Below are 25,432 nucleotides of genomic sequence, written 5' to 3' on the forward strand. Positions count from 1 at the left end.
TTTTTCGAAACCTAGCGACATAGAAATTTAATTAACGTACTTACTTGCTCTAAATAGAGGGATAACAACGTTTGTGAAAGATCTGGTCCTAGCTCTTCCAAACTTGACTGCGTTCAAACTGTCGATTAACGATGGTTCTTAAAAAATTCTGTCCTTCGTGTATTTACAAAAGTAGATAGAGATAAGAAAAGAGACGTTTAATATTAGAAAAAAATACTTAACGTAAAATTTGAACGACAGATGTTCGATCAGACAGATAAGAAATCTTCTTGGTATTTTGCTCGAACTCGAGATATTTCTCGACGTTAAAAAAATGCGATTCGAGAAAATAATCGAAAGAAAGCATCAAGCTTGCGCGAACTTTCAAACGAAAATAACGAGAAAATCGGTGGAAATCCAGGACACCCAGTATACGATCGGAGCTCTCTGTTGCTCGAGCAACCGTTCCAATCGATCCTCGCGAAATGGAACCCCTAAGATAACTCAACCTAATCCAACCTGACTCCTTTACCAGACCTCGCAGACCCTCGAAAGGATCCTAGGACCAAGTTCTATAGGGCGGACACGAGGGCAAATAAATTTGCCGGATCGGTGTAATATCAGGGAGGACGAATTTCGCGGCGGCCGCGGATTCCACGGATTCCGTTCGGTAACTTCTCCAATTTGTCTCGCGAACCACTCTTCCTACGCGCTTCGGGAGTCGTTTAGTCGGAGCGGCGAGTTTCTCTCTGTCTCTCTCTTTCTCCCTCGATGCCGCGCAATTTATATCGTCGAGAAAGTCCGCTCGAGATATCAGTCTTCTCGTACGTCGCATTGTTTCCATCGAGGCTATCGTTGGTCCCCGGCGTTTGAATATTTCGCGGCGTCACGCTCGTTTATCACGAGAGAACCGTCGCGTCGCGTCGCGTCGTCGCGTTGACTTGATCGCGTTCCACCTTCTTCTCTCTCATAATTAAGTGACAACGAACCGTTTAAAAAGTTTGTAAACACGAAACACGGCAGCCAGCTTATCCAAGCACAAGCAGCTAGCATCCTCTCATTAAGGCAGCCCTGTGCTCTCCGTATCCTCGCCATAAATCGGACTATGCTTCCTAATTAAGGGCACATGTAGACGCCTGGAGGATCGTGGAGCCTGTCTTTCCAAACGGAACTGGTTCCCTTTAGATGGACCTTGCGGAGATTGCTTTTACATCCTGGTGTATATGGGGTGCGGTAGGCTGAGTAGCATAGAATAAAAATACAGTAGAATTTAGCTGAACCAGTTGTGAAACGGTTCTTCAGACCAGTTCAGAATGTTCGGATAAGAGCAGTTTCGTTTAATCGCCAACTAACAAAATTCTGCTTCGAGTAATTTGACTTTTCGCGTATATCGATGGTCGATCCTGGGACAATATGACTCCAGTTGTACGTGGAATTCATTTCCCAGAAAAATTTTAGAAAAGTTACAAGACGTTTGCCGTGTGTTTAACAAGAAATTGGTATATACCGTATGAATAGCAACTTTAAGCATATAACGGGTGTTACATATGATCCCGCTGAAAGTCAAAGTTTCGTCAAGTACTTGTAAAAGTTTCAGATTTCTTTCAAACTTTGGCCATTTAATCTGTAGGGTCTTATAACGGGCTTAATGAAATCTCCAAATCTCTGTTTCGTACAACAGACACGGCACGTATATTCATAAAAGGTGTAGTAGATAAAAGTTGTTAGCATCGAATAATTCGACAAACTATTACGGGTACGGTGTATAGAGGAAGAAAGCCTGAATTTTCAGTGGAAGCTCGCGACCGATCGCCAAGAGGTGTCTCCGGTTATGCGGCCGGTAACGGTAAAGCGGTTAATTCTCGACCTTCACGGCTTGTTTTTGCCGGGCCCTGAGGAGGTGAAGTATCCAAGCGGAGGACCGGGAGAGAGGCAGGCTGGTTTCCACGCGGCCGACGCCAATGCAAATCGCTACCGATGCATCACCGAGCTGTCAACCGTTCGTTGCTTCGCGATAAACTTTCCCGCTCGTCCGCTCGAACCGGCCCCCGCCGGCTAAACAGAGAGCGACAGAGGCAGAGAAAAGGACAGAGGAGAGTGGCTGTGCACGACCGATATGCACGCGTGTGCATCGTGCGCGCGACCGCGACCGCAAAATAAAATTTACGCCGCTGTAAACGGCGAGACAATGGTCACGTCCGCTGAAAATCGAGATTCGAATCGTTTCAACCGAGCTGAACCTCGGCTCGTGTGGTATCTGATTTGTTGCTAGACGAATGTCAGGGACTTTGGTGTTGCAAACGAGAAATTCCTTTGGTTTTGATACACGAACAGCTGTGATTAATACACTGGAGATACTTATGCAAATTTATACTTTTTACGGACGTAGCCATGAAAACGAAACTCACGTATACTTTCGATATTACGCGTCACTCTGCGCGTTTGTACGTTTTCGAGTTTTCCATGAATACATGCAACTCGGAGGAATTATAGGAACGAAAAAGAACGACAGCTTTATGGAGGTAGAAATGAAACGACGGTAGGCTGATTTTAACGCATTTATCGCGTTATATAAAAAGCAGAAACTGAAACGAACTACTTCAAACGTCAATAAGTTAATCCAATCTGTTGCAAGTTATCTATGATCCAACGATAACAGCCGAGGCGTACATCGAAAAGCAGTAATTTTGTAGCGTAGCTGGTAGACTTTGCAGGGATAAAAGAGACTGCTTTTAAGCGGAAAAGAGTAAAAGGTGCGAAGAATAGGTGTTTTTTAATCGATATCGCGATCGGAGTACCGTGGATGGTTCGATCCGAGGATTTGAACGCGTGGCTACCTGTTTTGAAACAGGCTGTATGGGCAGCTTGTTTGAAAATCTGTTAAACAAACGACGGGTAGCGTGTTCGACGAGAAGCGGAAAGAAAAATCTTGTATAAATAGTGGTCTGACGGTGCGTTGTTCAAAAAGGGACAAGCAGATAGGAAACAGCAAGGGGGAAAAAATAGTAACCGGTTTGTAAGTCGATAAAAAGAGTGTCTAGTATATGATGTTTATCTTATCTGTTTATTCAAGTCGTGTTTACTATTTGACATGATCAAGGTAGCGTTTGATCAGATTCGACAAAATCGCTAAAGATAAGCACTGGTTTGAACCGCGATTAGCCATGTTCTTCTCGTGTTTTCTTAGAGATTTTCTTTAATCTCTTCCCCATTTTTCTACGCTCATCCTCCAAATTCTCTAGATAACTCGCTGTGTAATACAGAAAATATCGGAAAATAAATTTTCACTCTTATTAACTTTTAACAACTGATACGTATCACGATACAGATACGGTACGCTAACAAGGACACTGGTTACGTTTCCGGTAAAATGTATTGCTGTTACGGATTTATTACGCGAGTTTGCTGGAAATTTTAGATACAAAATATTGAGAAACGAAATTTCGTAGAACCGAGAAGAAAAGTCTGATGCGTTTCTTTAATTGCACGAAAAAATATATCGTGCAAAGTGTGTCGAATTCCGAGACAGTAGCAAAGGATTAAGTTTATGTTACGCTTTCGTTGAATTTACGAGACACCGATTTCCTTACGAACGATTATCGGTACAACTTTCTAATTGTTCTTTTCATATGCGTACAAAAGATGTCAAGGAACGAATAACCTCTTTTCATAGAGAAACTACGTCCACCGGACATAAACGAGATAAAATCACGAAACTCGATCGAGTAAAACTTCCATCGTATTTTATTACGTTTATACACCATAGATCGTATTTATATATCTAATAATACTCGTAGAGTATCTGACTGAAATTTCTTTAAAAAATGTATAAAGGTTAAAGATGAAATCCAAACTAGTCTCGAAGCATCGCACGCACGTGACACTGTTGGAGCAAAGATGTTGTTAACCTTCTACTTTCCTGTTTAACGACGTACAACCGTCATCCACGTAAAATTATCTCCGAAAACTTTCCTGACAACGCTTATCTGTACTCGTCTAAGCTTATCTATCGGTCGTTTGACATTTCAAATACGTACACGATTTTTAATCGTTCCCTCCGTGGACGAACGTTCACCCTCGACGAGATACCTATCGATTTTCCGTGACAGACACCGTGCGCCGAGGATCTTTTCCGCGATTATTTCGCCTCGACGCTTTCACGTAAATGCGAATTTACAGGTAACACGAGCGTCTGTGTGGCCGGAGTCCCGGTCTCTGTCGTCTAAAAAGGAACCTCATTCATCGCGACTGCAAAACGCAAAACGCAAAACGCGAAACGCAAAACGACGATGATGAAAAGCTGATGAAGGGATGTCTGAACGCGTCCAACTGGATTGCGAGCTTTATTAGACGGGATAACGCCGGATGGCAGAATCGCACAAGGCGCACGTTTGTTCCATATTTCCGCGAAAAGAAGGCTCATCCGCGCGACCTGTCGATGGATCGAACCGAACGATAGCTTCCTCGAAATCTGCCGCGGTTCTCTTTAATCACGCGCCGACGATGAATACAGAGAGGCAATATTATATTCATCGGGGAAAACGGTTAATCCTTTCCCATCCGGTTGCTTTCGAAACGTTCGTACGTGGATGGAAATGCTGGAATTGAAAACGTAGCTGATCGATCGAACGTGAAATTAATTGTAATGGGTAGCCAGGTTTGATGAAAAATGTTAGAAAATATGCAGCTTCCAGACGAATTTACGGCAGCTGGAGGAAACAAACGCGCGTTCGTTTCGCGCAAGAACGATCAGCATCGTCGGATCGTCGACAATTTCATCGCTCGATCTTTCAAATTGACAAGAGGTTGAAGAAGTCGCGTCGATGTAGACCGCTTTAGCGACGTCAAAGATATCAAAGGTGCGGAACGAGTTAGAAAAGAAGATTGCGTTTAATCGTTTAAGCGACAAATCGTTTATACGTACGAACTACAAATATATTTTCCGACGAATATCTCGATCTAAACAACCAACGCTCTTTCGCGAAAATATACACCGTGATTAAAAATTAAAACACAGAACCTCGACGTGTTTGGTCCGCTCCGATCTACCTCCTACCTTCCTTATTATCAATGAACCAGGCAGAACCAATGAACAAAAAACCGTTTTCAATCCATGCACTTTTAACAATTTTTCTAAACTCTTTATCTGCCCCTCCAACTGCAATCTCGGTCAGATTAGAACACCCACTCTTCCCTCCGACAGCAGTCCCGTCTTATCAACGTCGAAGGCTGAAACTGTTCGAGTAGCAATCGTTTAACCCGTGTACTGACAAGCGCGCTAAAAACAGCTGGACGAACGAGGCTAGCAAGTACGTCATTATTTTGCGGCTCGTTTAAGGAAACGGTGGGTTTTTCGAAAGCCGGTGGACAGCGGAAAAAGGAACCTGTTCGTCGTGCACGGTTTCTCCGGACGTATGCACGACGCGGGACGCGAGCGGAATTTCCTACGACATGACACGCCGAGAAATCTCATTCTCCCCCGGTTCTGCTCCACCTCTCGACGGTCAGTCGCGGTTAGTTTCCACCGAACTGAGAGCCGAACGCACGCGGTTTAATTGATCCGCGCAACAAAGCCAACCCTTCGTCGACCCGGCCTGACCAATACAGGACTTGCGAGGCCGTTTCTTCGGGCGGACTTCTTTCTTGCGCCCGGGGAAAACGCTAATTAAGACTCTCCCCGTTCCTCTCCATTTCTACGGACTGAGAGAGACAGAAAGACAGAGAGAGAGAGAGAGAGAGAGAGTTATCACGAACGCGGCGCAACTCGACGTCTCTGCCCCGACGAATCGACCGCCGCTTACCCCCTTTCGCTTTGATTTTGCCTTCGAGGAATCATCGCCGAACCGTTTCCTTCGATTCCTTGTACGTGGATGGAGGAGTTTTTTTTTTGTTAAAAACGTCATTGAAGATGGTTGGTTGATTCGAGAGTGGGCTCGAAAATGCCCCTCTAGTAGCTAAGTTTAACGTGTATGTGAAAGGCGAAAATTTGGAACCATTAGCTACGTACTTGGTCAGACTTGAGAGTTTCTTTGAGAAAATTTCCGAGAGACGATCATCTACCAAAGGGAGAAAATTAATTTCCAATTAATAAGACGAGAACATGGTTTGTTATAATATTATAAAGTGGTTTTAAACTATTAGCCGGTGACGTACGAGGAGAATCAGTGTATATGAGCCGATGCCCTAATTACAGAGTTGCGAGAACCATGTAGGTGTCTGGTATTTTTGGACACGAGGGTTGTTCGCGTAAAATATAGAATTTAGAGTGCAATTTAGGAAAGGATGAGAATCGATAATATTGAATTTAGAATTTACGTGGGAGTAGGTGACATTTTTGTCCTTACAAAGACTACAATTTTCAGATAGATGTTAGAATTTTGTATCTAATGTAGCGAAATCTACTTAACGAGATCAAGGAACTAAGGGATTAACGAAAGGTGAAGTCGACTGGTCCAACCTCTGCAGCCTCTGAGAGGCTCATTTCGAAACAATCTACGCGTAAACACAAGAAAAAGTCATCCGTAACAAACCGCTTAACTCTTTCGACCAACCCATCCTTCGTCCATCCCATCTTCCTCTTACTTCCAGGTAAAAAACACGTTACATAACTCGAAGGAAAACTTATATATTTCCTGGCAATTGTAGGAAATTGCATCCCGCCCCCCATGAAGATGAACGTCTATTCCGCACGAAAATACAATTGAATTCTCCTTGATGGTACCCGTGGAGGTTAGCGGTGGTGGTGGTGGTGGTGGTATTGATCCGGAAAAAAAAAATTTCAACTGCCGGTAGGAAATATGCGGTATCCTTGCAGACGCACCATCGCGACGGGAAGACCGTAAGGGGAAATCTTATGGTGCGGTGACGACGTTCCTCGTTGGCACACGGTCGATAGGGCCGCCACTCCACCAGCCAGCGTCGCAACCACCGTCATTCCACCCACCATCGGCCCTCCCCTTGGAGAAGCTTTCCGACCGTGCTGGTACTATCGACCCAACAGTTTCCCGTGACGACTATACGTAAAATTCCGACCAGCTCTGCCAACCATAATCGTACTAAAAATAAACCTACCCTTTCTATCGTACTCGAGAACTAGGCGAAACGATCGAAATGAGAAGAATGAGAGATAAAGATAAATTCTGACGGCCGTGGTGAATCGTCGAAAGAAACGTAGAAACGTGTATTCGATTGTCCACGTTGGGATTAAAAGAGGAAGTTTAAAGAAGCGAAGATGGGAAAATTTTCGATGAAACGCGTAAGAAGCAATTTAAAATAACGCGTAATAAATAAATATTATATCGTCGTATCGTAGTATGTAAATTAATATCCGAAACATTTTTAATCGCGACATAAATATATCGCTATTCTTTCAAGCAAAGACCATCGTTACGCCATCGTTATAAAATTCCCATCGGATAGATCGTAATATAAATATGAATAAAACTAATATTAACAAATATATTGTAATTTTTATTAGTCCATATCGGAAAGATCGAGAAAGATGCATCGAATGGGTCGCGTTTTTTCTAGAGACGATACATCAAGCTTGATGGCGTAAAAGGGAACATTATTCGAGGGAATTACAGTCATTCCAGCGGAGAGGAATGTTGGAAGGAGTGATGGATGACTCTGGCGAACGTCTCGAAGAATATGCTAAAAGGAGGGAAGTGGGACATTTTACGGGACTCTATTTTCTTGTATCGCGTTTACTGCCACGGCAGCCTTCGGTGACTATTAAAATTCTGAGTCTCGAAAAAAATTATATGGGATCGTTCTATATTAAAATTCCGACCGTAATATGTCGTTCAAAGATATTCGTAAGTATCGCACTTATAACTAAAGATTAATCACAATTAACGTCTTGGGTAAATCGTGTTGCTTTTAATTCCTGCAAAAAGTTACAATAGGATAATTCTACGCTAAAGTTCTCGCTCTAATAGGATACGTTTTATAGTTGGAATCTTTCTGAAGACATTATCTTGCGATTTAACGCGGTTAATGATTATAACGAAGTATCTAATTATTCAATAGGTGTGCGATTGCAGGTACCGATTAAAGATTAACCATAGTTCTCTATCTTGTTCGTCAATTATTTATCTTCCAGTAAAAATCTCACAAAACTTCTTTGAATCTCCATCCTCCGAAGATACTATCGCGTAGAAATTTATGTAAAGCGTGTCCTTAAAAATTAATCGAAAATATTTCGGACGCTCGCGTAAAGATTAATCATCGATGCGACGATTAATTAACTCTGAAAATGAATGTCCGACTATTGTGAAAATCCGGTATCGATCATTTGGTATGGATTTTAATCAGTAAAATACACACGTTTGCGTAAATCAAACAGGGCTTTAATTACATTTCGATTGAAAATCAACAACCTATGATTACCAACCTCTCATTAGCGATCGGTGATTAATATTTATTATAATTACCGATTGACAACCAATTCCATAAACCGATTAAATCAATCACAGCTTTCTACGGTCATGTTATATCTTTCGATAAGAATACGCGAATAAATCAAATGGAAAATTCCAGTCCATCTATCCGCGTATAAATTGCACGTATCTATTAATCGCAATTAGATACAAAGATTCGCTCGACGAACGAAGAATTATATACCTGTTGAATGTAATTGTACGATTACGATCTGGCGAAGCTAAGAAGACACTAACGTGGCGAAATTTCAAATTGAACGGTGAATGGAAAAAGAGAAAAGAGTACGAGGGAGACGAGATCTTAATGATTAGCAGAGGAGCGAGCTGGTGATCGGCGGAACGAGCGTGCAAGTGAATGAGCGACCAATGGAGGGAGCCAGGAAGAGAAACAGGTGCAAAATATAGGCGGTGTGCGTGAGAGCGAATATTAGAGCGGGTAGCAATAAACTGCAATAAAGATCAGATTGTATGCGAAGAGTGAAAATTCTTTCTCGCCCAACCTACCTACGCGCGGCATTAATATTTATAATCCGCTGAATGTTATCGGTTAATAGCGCGACACGACGTTTTCGTATTATAAGAATTCATGTAGGTTCTCAATGAACTCTATCGCGAGACACGTGATAATTTAGGTGGGCTATTAGTTTGGCTACCGAAGTGGAAAGAAACACGTTTTCTCTTCTTTGTACACCTTCGTTCTACATATATTATACAAGTTGGCTATACGTGTTCTTTTATCCTATCATAATATATCATAAATATAGAAATAGCAACCTTTTTCAAAAGCAGTAATTTATACGATTTTTTAAACAGCTATCTGTATAGCGAAAGTAATAAGATAGGAAAATATGTTCCATATATTTCGATACGTTTTCCTGAAATTTATCGAGACTGTCTTAAGAAGTTGAATCTTCTTTATAAAGTTACGACATACTTTCGAATAAAAGTTTGCATCTCGTAACATCTTGTTTCGAGTCGCTGTGTGCTTCACACTATGTAAAGATCGAGTCGACTTGGAAATTTGCTAACTCTGTCGTCAGAAATTTATTACGATCGAAAAATGCTGATTTCAAACTGATTCGTACGTGCGACAAACTTGCCACCCTTGTTAGTACCCAGAAACTGGATATCGATGGAAAATCGAAACTCGAATCACTTTCCAAATTGCAAGTCCATTACTACGCGATAAAAATATAGTTGCATTTTAAAGAGCGATTATAAATCACGTTTACAAGAAGTATAGGAGATTTCTAGACAGTGACTAGCTTCCATAGAAGGACAGGTTTCTCGTTCGAAACCTTCGTGCAGTTAGCTCCAATTTTTTCGTCAGCATGAATGAACCAGGCAACGATCTAGGGCTCGGAGAAAGCTGCAAGAATTGGTTGGATTAGAGGAACACAACAAGCGTGCAATGGCAAGAAATAGAAAAGGAGAGAAAGAACAGAAGCCAGGCAGGTGTGCAGGAGGCGTATATTACAAAACGAGGGAACAAGGTGTAGACAGACCTCGTCTTCGAAAATTCTATTAAAAATCCCACGAGTGAATTCAACCCTATACTACGTATACGTCCTGTAATTTACGAATTACTTATGTAACTACCTGTGCCTTATTTTATTTCTTACCACGTTTTTACGTTTTCTATATAATAGCAATAATAATATGTCTATAAATATTTATAATCGTTGGTCTTTAGGTATCAAGCGATATTCAAATGCCCAATAGATGCTACTTCGAAACATCTTGAGACACGTTCTCTAAAAACTTGGTCCCTTTGAAAAATTCTCGACAATCAGCAATCAATTTCCGAGTAGGATATCTCGGTAACGTAAAGAAAAATTATAACGCAAAATTATACTCGACGGTTTCTTTCTTCTTTTTTCTCTTCTTGCACGCTCGATAATATATCTTCTTTTATAAAATTCTCAATGATACGCAAAACTCGTTTAAAAAATTTCCATAAAAAGAATAAAAATGCCGACTCTGAAGATCGATCGAAGAACAAAAGCTACTCATCTTTCAGCATTATTCGCGCAAACGGACCAGGATGGAAGGCAAAGTGGAAAAAAAGGAAGATAGCGGCGAGATAAGCATATAATCGGCGGATTCTCCTTTTTCCAAGGATTCCGCGGGGTAACGCGACACCGGTAGGAAAAATATCACGAGTTTCACTCGCCGCATGAACATGGACCCGACAAAGTAGCTTTGATCCTTATCGAACGCATGCCCCATCCGCACGGAATCGCGCGCCGGCCTTAAAAAGCTCCGTAACGTTTAGCAGTTTCGAGTTACCTCTGGGATTCAAAAGAGCCCGCGGCGCGCTATCGACCACCGCCTAAACAAATATACCACGAATATCCAGAATTCGCCAGGAAAGGTAACACCATTGCCGTTTTACCGTAGATCGCAGAGAAATTTTGCGAACAATAGAAGAATCGTTCGCGTTGAATCGGGCAGGATCTCCAAGATGCTCGATAATAAGGGATATTCAGGTGGTTCTTCGAAAGACTCTAGCGAGCATGTTTAAAGCAGCTTGCGGTTTTGCTTTTAACTGGCGATTTTTCCACCTTTTCGTCTCTATCGAGATAGGTAGCTATTATTACGTTATTATATTTGTATTTTATTTAGTAGAAAGTACTTTGTAGCCACGTAAAACCGTTGAGAAAAAATTCAAAAAAGAAGATTCTTTAATTTTTTCTCCGATACGATCGATAATTATGAGAAACAAGGACTCGGTTATTAATTTATCGCTACAAGGAAGCAGCTATAATAATCGATCGCTAATAGCAAACGCGTAACCCTAAGAAATTCGTTCCCGGAAACCAGCTGGTATCGACACCCCTCTTATCACACGCCTCTACCGCGATCACGTTCAACCATTGAATCGACTCTTTATTTGCTCCTTCGATTTCCATCGCGCGTCCCTTGCCTCGCCCTCTGTTCCATCGTAGCACCACACGGGAGCCACGGAGACAACAAAGGAACAATTCTTTCCCCTATACCGCGGCGCTATCTCCTTTATTTATCTATCGGTCATTCGTGGAAGGAGACGGGGCGACCGGCACGGATTCCACCCTCCTCGAACGGAAAGAGTTACGATCGGCGATCCGGCCAGGATCCACGGAGCACTCCTGACCTCTCGAAGGGGACCTCTTGGCGTCTCGATGCAGATTCCACAGGCCATGGTCCAAGACTTATACTACGACGCTCCACGGTCAAATGGAGAGGAGAGACCAACGAGACTCAACGAGAAGGAGGAAGAAGGAGGAGGAGAAGGAGGAGGAGGAGGAGGAGGAGGAGCAGCAGCAGCAGCAGAAGAAGAAGAAGAGGTAAGAAAAGAAAGAAATATACGCGAAAGGCAGAGGCTGAACGAAGGAACAAGCTAACCGAGCAAACGGCCGGCAAACCAGGCTCTCGCTGCAGGGAAGAGGGAGAGGTAGTCGTCTCGCAACTGGTGTTAACTCGCATGGCTCGAGGAGAGGAGACCACGAAGAAGACAACGACCAACGACCACGAGCAGCACGTTGGCCGGCCATTTTTTTCGACCCTTTTGCGGCGCGCACCCGTTATGCAGATACGTGGCTCTCGCCGGTGTGTTCCTCGAATCGTGGCTTGGCTGCTGGGTTGCTGCCCACACGGACGAGTCGAGGGGGCACGAGCGCGCGAATTATGCGGAATTGTGTAAGCCGGAGTACACGAAAAGTGGGCCTGGCGCGTAGGAAAGTCGCGTGGGAGCGAGATCCGGACGAATGTCGCGAAAGTCGGAGGAAAATTTCGCTCGTTTCGTTTCGATCGAGCTATCCACTCGCGAATCTCGTTCTTGTTTCTTAATGTGTGGGTATAAGAGTGAAAGCATGCGTGTATGGTGTGCATACGTGTGAGAGTACACGTGCGTGGATGGAACTCGCGTATTAAGCGGCAAGTGGGTACGCGAAGTGTTTGTTACGTTTGCGAGGAGTAATTGGGTGATCGAGTAGGTTTTCATAGACAGCGAAAAGTGTATTTCTTAACTGATGCTGAGTTTGTTGAAACGTTGCGATAGCGAGTAAGATGCGAGTATGCGTTTCCTCCTTCTGAATTTCGTCGAGCTTCGACCGTTACGATCCTTTAACGTCGCGCACATCCATCGTGTCGAGACATTAAAAGGCAATATTCATGATACAAAAGGCCGAGTATAAATTGAAAATTCGCGTTATAAATTTATCGGAAATATCGTATGTACAACTTGATCTTATCGCGAAGTTAATTTTCAGATATGATCTTCGATTCAAACGTTGCTCGGCTGAATTTTCACGCAAGTTATCGGTCAAGGGTCAATTAACGTCCTACAAACATGAAATTTCCTTTGCGATCTTTCTCAGTCAATTCGCGTTAACGAATTATGATTATGAAAGAGAAATCCAAGGAATTGTTGCGTGTTTCTCTGTCGTTAATTCTTCTTCCACCTACAGATTCTACGATTTTACGATGGTATAGTTTACGACGATTAGTCGATGCGTCGGAAATTCTTTTCGCGTCTCCGACTGTAAGGAGCTTCTGTGAAGTATCCATTATTCCAACACGCGTTTTGCATCTCAACGAATCAATATGTAAATTAGATTTATTTATGTTTTTCCATGGTCGATGCGTTTACGCAACGTATACTTATTATTTCGCTACTTTGTTCTTAACGGGTCAAACAGATGCGCGAATCGACAAAGAACGTATAAAGTAAACAACTTGCAACTTACGAACCGGAATATAGATCGATACGGTGGAACTGGAAATATGAAAGTAAGAAAATTGAAACAAAATATTTACCGGGAAATGTTACGGCAAAAGCGATACGAAGAAGGTAATTAAACTGTCAGGCGTGCAGATATCTTGTTGTCCGTGAACGAAGATAAATGCATCCAATAATCTCTATATTAATCCTAAACGTTGTAACAAATCCAAAGCATTTGTCAAGCGATTTGAATTAATTAAAACAACCACTTGTAGCTGAATATGACTAGTTTCCTTAACGCTATAACGAACCTCCAGCGGCACACGGCAACGTGCTCTCCTTTAACTTTCAATTTCATCGCGACGCTCGAAACCAGATAAATGTAAGTTCGTAGAAACGCGATCACGAGTTTACCACAAATCTGTGCAAACAGAAATAAAGATTTACCAATTAGGAGGTCTTATTATCTAAAAAGGACTCAATAACGAAGAGAGAACAATGCGCAAGGCTGTAAAATAAATTTGAACTGCGATAAATCCTGACTTTTAGGCTGACTTTAACAACCGATGACTTAGTTCCATTGACCTAACCAAACATCCACGAAATCCCATTTCCTAGACTATAATTCTCCACGATAAGGAGCCTGTCTCGAAACGACAAACAAAAAACCCGTAAACTGCTCGGAAACAATTTCGCTTATCGACAATTTACGTTCTCCGATTTATGTCCGAAACGTTTTATTAAAATTCGTGAATGCTTAATCGCGCGAAAGGCCATCAGGGTCTACAAGATTCCATCGAACAATGTACCAACACGCGTACGATATACACTTTTAATACCAGCGTTCTGTGTTCGCCGTTTAACCGTTGGTTTTATTAAAACTTGCACGCTGAATCCAAACCTTCGCCTTTCTCCATTCACCCCTTTGCGGCAGGTCGATCAACAGACAGACCACCCCAATATACATGTACACACGCACACACGCGTCTCGATACTTTGCCAGCAACGTCCAGGCAAATACTTAATTCCTGCCGTTCTATTCGGCATTTAACACGCGATTTCATTAAGCGAGATGCGTTGCACCGTGGAAAGGTTAATCCAATGTGTGCGGGCTTCCATATTCCGAGGAACGGGGGAAACAGAGCTGCATACAGAGAACCAGAAGAGAAGAGAAGAGAAGAGAAGAGAAGGTTGGTTGCGCCTCTCGCGTACGTCGATTACGGTTTCACCTGGCTATCGAAGGGAAAGAGACGGTATAACGGAGAAGAGTCAAAGAGACGGTGTCGCGTACGCTTCTTCTCGCTTGCCTCTGTGTGTACGAGTTCGCGGAGCGGCGAGGTGGAGCACGCAGAAAGGGAAAATGCTGTGGAAGGGTGGCGGGAAGGGAGGCGCGGCGACTGCCGCTAGCTTGACGCGACATGAAAAGCGCTCGCTCAGTCAGAGGGGGCGGCGGCGTGGCAAGGAGAAGAGAAAAAGTCCCGTGGCAGAGAGCGAGACACGCCGTTCTGGCAAGTTTTTCCGCAAAACAACGGGGAGGAACAACGGCGACGCGGGTATAATGCCGCCTCGTTAAAAAATAATTCATTTAACCACAATGCTTCGACGATGTGCGAAAAAAAGCAAGTTGCACGAGCCTACACCAACACCGTCGTCGATACAACGCGCTACGTGGATTGGTGAGCTCACGGTGTAGACGTCTGTCTCTCTTTGTCGTACCAGCGACCGAGAACCCATCCCCTTTCGTCTACTATACTCGGCTGCTTACAATAACGAGGCGACGATAGTAGGCGGCGTGTATAACAAGGGAGGGCAGGTCCGCTGTAATTAACGCAATAAATAAGTATCGTGTCCCACGATCGCGAAAACGGCAGACGAACAGAATTTGTTGCGATCCGGAGGTCCCTTTTATCTCTCGACTTTGTCTCCTCTTTGGGAAGGTGTGAATTATCGGTTTTTCGCGAAAGATATCGTTGAATTTGTCGCAGTAACGTTGGAGTTGATGAGCAAAGACTTGCGTAGAAGGTACGTATCGTTGGGTTGGTTAAGTTGGTTTATCGCGCCTGGCAAGGTTTCATTCATTCGTGGAATTTGTCCATTGGTTTTCCTTTTTTTTTTTTTTTGTTTCATTAACATAATGATAAGGTTGATAATATCGCGCGATTGGTTTACTCGTTAAATTTTTCTGTCAAGTCCGTGCGCTTTATCCACGTTTGGTTAATTTTTATGTACGTTCGTACCCTATGGTCGTTGGGATAGGAAGTCGTAACAGCACGCTTGAAAAGGAATCTCAGAAAAAAATTCTGCCCGTAGGTCACGCTCTTTTAAAATGGAGCTGCGTTCTTTGGATCAGCACGGCGATGCGATAACATCGGTCAGCGTTTGATAATGCGACTTTATCAGATTTTATATCCGCCAGTCCATTAATGGCAGTGCTTGAAAGTCACCGACCGTAACGCAGTACATATTTAGTTTAAATCGTTCAGATTACTTATCACTTACCTGCTACAAAAAGAGATACGTAAAAAGGCACTAGATAATAAACGAATGCTTTCCGCAGAAGCGCGAAATAACTAATTTGTTCCAACAACACGCTCGTTTCCCCCGTAATTAAAACACTCAAGAACGCTTTAATATTTAACGATCTTCTAACGTCCTAACAGGCAATAAAACACGAAGACAGCTAGGTATAAAATAACAAAATTCTACAAAGTAACCTCGGTCGGTACTTGCGTACCGCGCGTACCAAGATCCTGCAAGTGTATATATCATGTAAATATAAATGTAAAGTAACAAGAGAGCGCGATATCTCTCCGTACTCCGAAACAGTCTCTGCCGATGGAAAACCAATAAAATCGGGAACCAGCAAAGTACGGAAGAGTGGAGCGTTCGATGCGCGACCGAGAGAAGACGCTTCCGAGCGAAACGGTTGAATTATAAAAAGTGTTCGCCGAATGGTCGTCAATTAAAGCGTCATCCAGCTTGAATAAATTTATAAGCTGGAGTCGACGGTCGATAGGACGGGCAAGTCGCCGGTGAATGGAAACGATCCCCGCGATTCAAATGATAATAACCTTCCCCTCGCGATCCTCCCGCCACCACGCACCACCGTCGTCCTTTCTTTTTTCCCTTCCATTTTTGTTCTCTTTTTTTTCCTCCACGCACCGACCGATCCGCGAACACAGTCTAATTTTTCTTTTTTTCTTTTTCCTTTTCTCTCTGTTTTTCAGAACAATCCAATGTAACCATTGTCCGTCGGTTGAAAGCGTGTCACCCACAAAGAGACTCGCAGGCTCGCAGCCCGCTTTTCGCCCTTTCCAAACATTTTCTTTTCTTTCATTAAGCGGCCTTTTCACACCGCCTTCGCCGACAGACCGTTCACCTTTGCCTTTCATGGGGTTTCACGGGCCAGGGGAGCCGAAGAGGGTGGACCAAAAAAGGCCATGGATTCTCGGGGAACCCGTTCGCATAATGCCAGACACCTCCAGATGTAGGTTTACCGGATACTAAAGCGTGGAACGCGGCTTTTTGCCAGGGTCCAAGTGGGACGACGCGCGAAACGTCGTCGCCGATAATGACCGTTGGCCGTCCTCCTCTCCTTTTCGTTCGTTTTCTCCTTCGCTCTCGCCTGTACTATCCCGAGAAGCGACTCGTGCCCTGGCTTCTTTTCTTCGTCCTCTCCGTCCACGGACGATGACGGGACACACGCGGCGCCCGTTCGATTCGATCGGTCCATTCCCGGCGAAAAAACGCGGCAACACCACCCGGTCGAACCACAGCGGGGAAAAAGAGACGTCGAAGAAAATGACAAATGGAAGCTAGAAAGTTGGAACGAAGAGTAACAGGTTATGGGAGCATAGGCGTTGTTGTAGCTTTCTACGCTCCGGTGAAAAACGCTCGTGTGTAATCACGTGGTTCCACGTGTATGTACATATAGGGATAACGAATACGCGCAAGAAGAAACAGTTGTTTCTTTAAAAGAATGCGCACCATCGATTCTAGTATGCGATATATTTATATTTTCTAACAAGTTTTTTTTACAATTGTCTAAGTCAATAGAACGCTCGATCTTTGTCGCGAGGCAACGGCACAACTCTTAATTGAGAACTTTTCTCGGAGTAAATTTTGAAAACTTTGGCCGAAATATATCTTCAGAAATGTAATTAAGCGGAATAGTCAAAGCAAACTAAACCAAAGCCAAAGTCACGCATCAGCTTTTCGACTTTGCTTCGAGCAAATTCCTCGATCGAACGTTATCGGAAGGGAAAGATCGAAGGTCATCGGGGAAAAAGATTTACTCGATATCCAGAATGAAGATATTTTAATACGACCTAGCTAAAATAAGAACAACCTGTTAGATTCAAAGATATAATAAACCTTGCAAATATATCTCGGAGAATGAAGCTTAAAGCGCGAATAGAACGAATAATAGTACGATGATCCGATATCTTAAAGATATTCAAGAGGATGGCAACGAACGAAGACGAGAACGACAGCTTTGCCAATGGGACACCGGTTAAGAAGCGTGTCTATCGAAACTTTCCAAACGAAAAATATTTTTCTCTTCCGTCGTGTGCGCGCAGACGTACAAATCGATCGACCATTGCTCGCTGTAAAAAAGCATCGTTCGAACAATCTACAGAGCAGCAATTATTCCGACAGCGACCTCGACAGCTAGCGCGTAATCGAGGCTAAAAACGGAGCTGTCTTGGACTTCGTTCGATCAAATCTCCCCACCGAAAAAGAAACGAAAAGAAAAGAAAGGAGAAAAGAGAAAACAAAATCCTCGCGGAGGATGGAAAAGAAGATTTGGCGTCGTTTATCTCTCCGGCTTTTTACGACTATCGTGGCAGCGGCAGCTTCCTTCCTGCCTTCCAGCGAGTCTCCACGCTCTCGTTAAATTTGCACCAGGCGACGTAGATATTTGCGGTCGTATATTTTTTCTTCGCCTGGCGCACGCGCGCGTCTCGCCACCAAATCTCGCCCGATATTTATTCCTGCGTGTCGTTCGAACGGAAACGCGGCACGATAAACCCGCGTAAAGTCGCGTTTCTCTTCCCGTCGCGGAACTCGAATATCGCCTCTCTATCAGATACCCGGGCATCCTCCTCTTCCCTGTCGCGATAACGCGCCCGCGTACTTACAAGCTTCAGATTACGAGCCTCGTCGAGCCACGCAAACCGGCGTGTGCAGGCGTTAATTATCGTCGCCCGGCATTACGTTACTTTCTCGGATGGAAAACGACTACGCCGCTGGCGGATGTCGACGTTTGCCTCCGACATGAAACCAGACATACGTGCTGATATTGAATTATTCTGGTTTCAGAGTTTCTGATATAAAAGTGAAATTTGATATGAAATTAGTTGACAATTGTTTTTAGCTGTCGAAGTTGTTGTACCAGAGCCATCGTTGTGTAGAGTATGTGGTATAGTTTACAGAAGCTTTTGTCATAACGTATGGTTTAATAACGATTTACTTACTAGATAACTGCTACGCATACTGTATACATATGATTTAATTTACTGGGAAATTTCTATCGTAATCTTTTAAGGGAGCTATTTCGTTGATAAAATTTAATAGTGACTTTGCTGTTTTTGGTTAACAACGTCAAAGAAGCTTAGAAAAGTCTAAGGAACCCATACACAATCGTACGTCGTATATTCCAAATAAAACTACAGAATATGTTAATCATAGTTATCGAAAAGATGAAACCGTTAACGAGTATAGAAAATTTGTACAATAATCGTGCAGAATGTTAGACGCACTTAACGAACTATTATATTTTCAAAAAAAAATTTACCACGCTGGGTATTAATTATTCGTACAAAATGTCAATATCCAATGTATCAAACTGCACTGTATCTCAACAACGTTAATTCGTATCTGGCAACGATTCATCGAGAGATTCCATTGAAAGCAACCGTGCGCTTTCTGCGTAACCTCGAAACATCGTCGATTCAACTCCTCGGTGGACTGTGCTCCGAGAAGCCTATATTTTAACCAGAAACGTGGCTGCGTTTAACGGGCGGAACGAGGTAGTTACGAAGAACGTATTCATCCCGTTGTCCCTTGCTTCCTGAAACGATCCAAAAGGACGTCGACGACGCGACATCACCCACCTGGGTGGCGATATATCACGAGAAACGAGCGAGGATCGACTTCTTATTGGCTTGGCAACTGGCACCGTCGACTCGAGCAACATGACTAATTATTGCTGTCCCGGTTCGGTGCCGTCTAGTTTACCTTTGCACGCTTTCCCGCCCGTCATTTCTCACGCGTCGACGCGACCATAGGTCTCTCGGTATTTCTCGCGCGAATCGCACGCCTTTTACGCACCCGCCAACCACTCTCGAACTGGTGTCAACTCGAAAAACGAGCGTGCACGTTGCTGTCACCATACGGCATCCAGAAAGGTGGTTGAAACGGTCGTTCTTTTTACGTGGGTGCTGAGAGCTATCCGCCAAACGATACAGTGGCTCGCAAAAGCATTCGAACAGTCGTGAAACTCGTACGCGTATATCGTGTGCGTTAAATGGAATTTTATAAACGCTGTAACGAGTAGACTGCGAAATTTCGTGCGTTTATGGGAAATTTCAAGATACCATATTTTCAGAATATACGCAACATACAAAAGAGACGGTGGACTATGTCGCTGAAATTTATGGCCAATCTGAAAACATACAACGGTATTTTTGTAGAATTCCTTAAAGTATAATTATCATAAATATGGAAATCGTGCGAAGAGGATTAACAAGAGTGAAGGAAAATTGGTTTGCGCATCTTGATCGAGAAATCGATAAAAGTTGGAAATAAACGTTTGATTCGTCAAATAGGTGGTAAGTAATACTTGATATACGACAAGTTTGAAACTTTCCAGTAGCAAATATCACAGTCGGAAACTCGGTTTCGAATAAATATACGCACGGCAACGGTAGACACCGCATCTAAGACGTCGAATCAAAGGGACCGAAGAAAGTCTATTTATATGGTTGCTATTTAAAGAGAATCTATTTAATAACTCATCAAGCACACGTGCATTTGATACTCCGAGGCTCGACAATCGACTTGCGACCATTTCCCATCAAAGGGGATATCAAAAGAGCGTTTATTTATATACCGGTTCATCGATAATCCAGCTTCAATTAGCACGGCCAAATCAGCCGGGGGAAAAAGTAAAAAAGGAGAATTTCTTTTGTAGGCGCCTCGCTTTCACGGGGTCTTTCGGTCTAACGACTTTCCCTATTTTTCTCGGTTGCCGTTTTCACGGTTCGTTTCACGATCGACGATACAAAAATACTAGCAGGTACGTTGTTAGGGTACATAGCGGTATAGTTGCGACTTGGGACACACGAAGCAACCGTTTTCGCATCGTTGACGCTAGAACCTGAGAGTTTCATCGTACAACTCCATTTGCGGTCATTTTTGCCACGTATGATCTGCTTTCGGAGTTTATACCGTATCGTTAATATTACTCTTTCATCGAATCATATTCGATAATACCTTTCATTAGGTTCGTAATTAATCGAGGATAAAAATGCGTGCAAAAAATAGAATGCAATTTCTGGGAAACTATGCCTGTGGTAATAACAAAAATACGATAAATTGGAGGAAACAAAAGAGATCGACGATGGATTAACGCTTAAGCAAATAAATAATTTCAAATTACGAAGACGATTGATTCTAATGGAATAAGCAAACGAAATGTTTCTTCGTTGCATATTATATTTCACCACATTTCACGCAAATCGAAGATCGTGCTATAATTCATATTCGAATCCTAAAAAAAAAAAAAAAAAAAAAAAAAAAAATCTAGAGAAGGTAGAACAAAAGTAGGAAATTTTGTACGTGCAGTATTTCAACAAAGATATAAGAACTCGTGACAAGTGTGAAAGTTCTAGGAATAAGAATATCGAGATAACAAGGAAGAAAAAGAAGAGAAGAACGTTCAAAATGACTGCATCCGGAGTTCTAGCGCTGATCTTCCCCCTCTTTAACGATCGGTGCCCTGGACGAGACGACCAGCCTCGTCAACTTTGTTTGCCGATGACATCTGTGCGCTCTCGTAATTGCGTACCTGCTATTCATACGCGATGAGACTACATCTCGAATAAGGACTTCTATCAAGGACGCGTGTATGTACGTCTATGCACGTCGAACCTACGTTTATGCAAATAACAGCAGCCAGACTTCGCGTCACGTAACCAACTCGACCGCGAGAAACGCGATTCTTTCTCGCTCGACGATTGATTGCTACGGACTGTTACGTTCTTGCGTGGTATCTTGACGAGGGTTTAATTGAAACGTAGGAATTAGACGTTCTCGATGGGGTTGTAAATGCACGAGATGCGCGTTGCCTTGTCATTTTCGTTTAGCTGATTACTCGAAGACTTGCGAATTTATTTTCGCCATTGCGATGCATAGATTTCTAAGCATAGAAATATTCGAATATTTCTGGCTTTTTGTTTCTTTTCTATTCTTTTCCTTCTATCGTAAATTTGGTACCGTGCAAGAAGACATATGTACTACTAATAAATTACGATGGAGTTTGAATATTTCTAAGAATATTTCGATTTATCGAATAGATTTGAATTACCAAACATTTCTAATTAAGTAGTTTTACGACGGAGGAAGATGATTTTCGAGTCCTCGCGATGGTCGTATGCTTCTATAACTAGGATCATAAAATATTACCTTCGTCGAAAGTTAATCGTCCAATTAATAACTTACACGATTCTAAATGTCAAAATGTTCGCACGGATTGCTCATCTGTCGTATAATAGACACGAAGATGACAAACAAATAACGGTTGTCTAATATTTTGAGACTAAGGTAATAATTATTTAACGGTTGTAAGTCGAATTAAACGAGTAGGAGTTAGGATCGTAAATTGCATATTTCGTAATAGATTCTTGTGTAGTTGTAAAGGACGTTAACAAAATTCCCCTGAAATTTATGTAACAAGTAATTTAAATATACGAAGCGCTACGAGAATACCTGGCATCTGAAAATAACTAGCGACAAGACCTCTGGTTCGCGATGTGTTAACACATTGTTGACCCGTCGCGAGCATACTCGTATTTTCACGCACAAATGTTGTTGACCGGCCGCGAGTATACTCGCGTGCATGTATATGCATCGACTTGCGCAATTATTAAAATACATTAAAACACAAAATTGACTAAGTTATTATTACATCGTTGTTTGACGTGCTAAATACCGCTTGACCTTTCGGTTATCAGCGAATTAATCGCGGTTTAAATTAAATTTCCTAAAAAGCGTAAATCTCTCTAAAAGGAAGAATTATATGGAAATAATTCTACGGTTTTAAAATGCACGTTAATTTTTTTATTAAAACAGCTAGTCGACGATATCGTTAACGATTATATCAACTATAATAATTTTGTGTTTCTACGTTGTATTCTTTTTAAAATTCCAAAAGAATCGGAAACAACCTCTACACAGAATTTAATATTCTCATACTATTATTATATTACGATCCTTATTCCTATCAACGCTAACGTAAGAAACAGACAGCTGCATAAAAATCTTATCCGCGAGCAAAAACACGGTAAATAAGATAATGGTCATAAATCACAAGAATTCACTTATCTATTAATTTAAAAATGACTCACCGCAAACCCAATTCCGATTTTAGAAAGCGAGACCTTACAGATAAGCGTAATCGCGATAGCGCCGATACTCGTTCATTGTGCACGTAGAAATTTTCACAAATATTTTACGTATAGCCTTATTATTTGCATAGAGGAAATCGTGCAACTAAAAAATCGAAACAATGGACAGATGGAATGTATTCGACGCGCTTGTTACCGAAACAAAAATCACCGAGTCACGTGGCCACACAGCGCGAAGATCGAACACGTTTCACGGCGATTTTCTTTTGCCTTCGAAATCCTGACAGAAACACCGGGCACTTTCACTTCTTTTCAACAGCTTACGATTGTTTCCTTTCACAATGTCATCTTTTTCTGTTTTCGACTCGTTCGCATTGCAATACCAAACTAATCTTTTGAATATCAACGCTGCCAAGAATTATTCTACAAGATGTTGTATCCTATACAAAGTTGCTACGATTCAAACGATCAGAATCGATGGTATTTAGCCGGAAACTAAACGATCACGCCTCCTCAAATGAAAATTTCTATCACGCAATCATAAAGATAAGGTATACGCGATATTTTGTAACAGTCGGAAGTATCGCTTTAAACCGGATCGTCTACGTTCGTAAATATGCGAGTTTTCATTCTTCTTGTAACGAAGCATCTTTCTTTTAACTATATATATATATATATGTACATATTTAAAAAAGGAATACGGTACAACAAACGCAATATAATAACAGTAACTATGCGCTAATGTTGACTCCACTCTAGAACTGTCCAGATTATTTCACGCTCCGTCGAATTAAAAACCATATTTCTACCATTTACGCGTAGCTGTTCGTCTCAATTTGTAATCAAACCGATTTGTACTCGCAAATGGTCGACTCTGCGTAAATACGTATACGGTGCGAGACAATGGTAGATACAAGGAGGAATCGGCATAACCGTAAGCGTCGTTGCGACAGCAGCGTCTGGTGCATTTCGAAAAAGGCTCGGACTGCCTCGTTTACCGAGGAGCTCCGTATCCCCTCGGTGTATACCAAAACCATCGGTCGCGATTTGCATGGATGATTTCGCGGAGAGGGACACGAGAAAAGAGGATCGGCGGGCGTTTACGTTAAAAGAACAGCCAAAGAGAGTCAGGGAGAGAAGGGTTTTGGGAAAGAGATTCGGGTATATAGGCATCGGAAGAATGAAATAGAAGGGGAATTGGAAGCAAGGTCTGTGTCGTTCGGTATTCAGAATGCAGAAACGAGCGAGGAAAGAAGAGAAAGAGAGAGCGTAGGGTGGCTCGGCAGTTTGCGTGCATGTGTTTCTCGTTCGTCCCTATGCACGAGAAGAGAAGAAGAGTCCGTGGAGACCCGCGCGAGCCGACCAAGAGTGGAAAAGGAGAAGAGAAGATCGAAAAGGCTGGAGATAGAGAGAGAGAGACGGAAGCGAGAGGCCGCAAAATATATGCTGCATGCTCGTGGATGCTCGTTTGCAGCGTGGCCGTGGAGGGACGGAGATAATCGCGGGTATACCGGCTACGGATAGAGCGAAACGGAAGAAAAGGAGAACGTGAAACGGTTCGCCGAGGAGGCTGGTCAATGGCAGGCCGGCTATCGGAACACCCTTCTCGAAAACAAAGCCGGATCTCACCTTGATTTATCGCTGAGTGCTGCTGCCGCGATACTGCGTGCTCTTGCTCCAGACTACGCTGCCGCCGGGGTGAACTGCCCCGGCGAAAATTAATCCATTATCAGGCGAACGAAAACGGAATAGCTGTGCTAGTACAAAGTCCAGAAAACACCACTCAGCTACTCTATACTCTGTACGAGAGACCACGACGCTCCTTCCGGACTCCCTCTCTGCTCGTGTGCTCTACTCTTTTTTGGTCGCCACCGAACGACTAACCTCCGTCCGTCGGGATCGCGTCTACACACTATATACACACAGTGCTGCCCGCCACTCTAAATCAGCTCTGTAAACGTATGCACGGTGCACGGGTAACGTGTGTCACGGCTAGCAATCGAATGCTTACACACGGCAGCGGATCACACAACGCGCGCTACGTCCCTACGTCCGCGTTCCCATCCACGCACAAAGACACCGGACCCACGTATCTCCAAATATTTTCCTTCGTGCGCACGCTCCCGGACTGGCTGTGCGAGATAAGTACGTACACGTTCGTTCGTTCGTTCGTTCGTTCGACAGCCACTACGAGGCACAAACGCGATGCGGTATAGATACACGTGCGAGTCACCGTACCGGGCACGAACCACCCCTAACATCGGTCTAGAACGCACTGACGTGAATGCAACCGAGGAAACACGAAAGCGAAGCTCCGACCGTGTCGGCGTCTAGAGTGGGGGATGCCTTTCGGTCGAGTTCGGGACGCTTCGGCGAGCCTCGCGTCCCCTCTGTCTCCGCACTCCGCCACTGGATACTTTACACAAGCGTAGGATTCTCCCGTTCTCTATGTATATACGCTCGCGCCGTATACGCTATATAAGAAGAGTCAGTTCGGACGTGTATTTGGACTCTGCTCCTCTCTCTTTCTTCCTCTATCTTATTTCAACTCTCTCCTTTCTCCTTTTTACTTTCTCCCACCACTGTCGCTCCTTTCTGCCGTAGTTCGCGCGAACGCTAGCTTCGAGTACATGCACACCTGTTTACGCGTATACGTGTGTGCACGCGACGCGTACCACCTT

The 25,432-nt window shown here is 43.2% G+C and overlaps 1 protein-coding gene across 3 annotated transcripts in view; it reads right to left on the reverse strand.

Annotated features, from left to right (window-relative positions):
* The window catches only part of LOC126928789 (frizzled-2-like), a 126,441-nt gene that overhangs the window by 26,934 nt on the left and 74,075 nt on the right, over positions 1-25,432 (reverse strand). The window contains exon 1 of one of the 3 annotated variants that reach the window (XM_050744560.1): positions 24,381-25,040. The exons of the other annotated variants lie outside the window; for them this stretch is intronic. The gene's annotated coding sequence lies outside the window, so the exon portion shown is untranslated. Of the gene's footprint in view, positions 1-24,380; positions 25,041-25,432 lie in introns of those variants that run through there. 3 annotated transcript variants of the gene reach the window in all.

Source organism: Bombus affinis, chromosome 2 (genome assembly GCF_024516045.1).
Source record: "Bombus affinis isolate iyBomAffi1 chromosome 2, iyBomAffi1.2, whole genome shotgun sequence".
Classification (NCBI taxonomy): Eukaryota; Metazoa; Arthropoda; class Insecta; order Hymenoptera; family Apidae; genus Bombus; species Bombus affinis.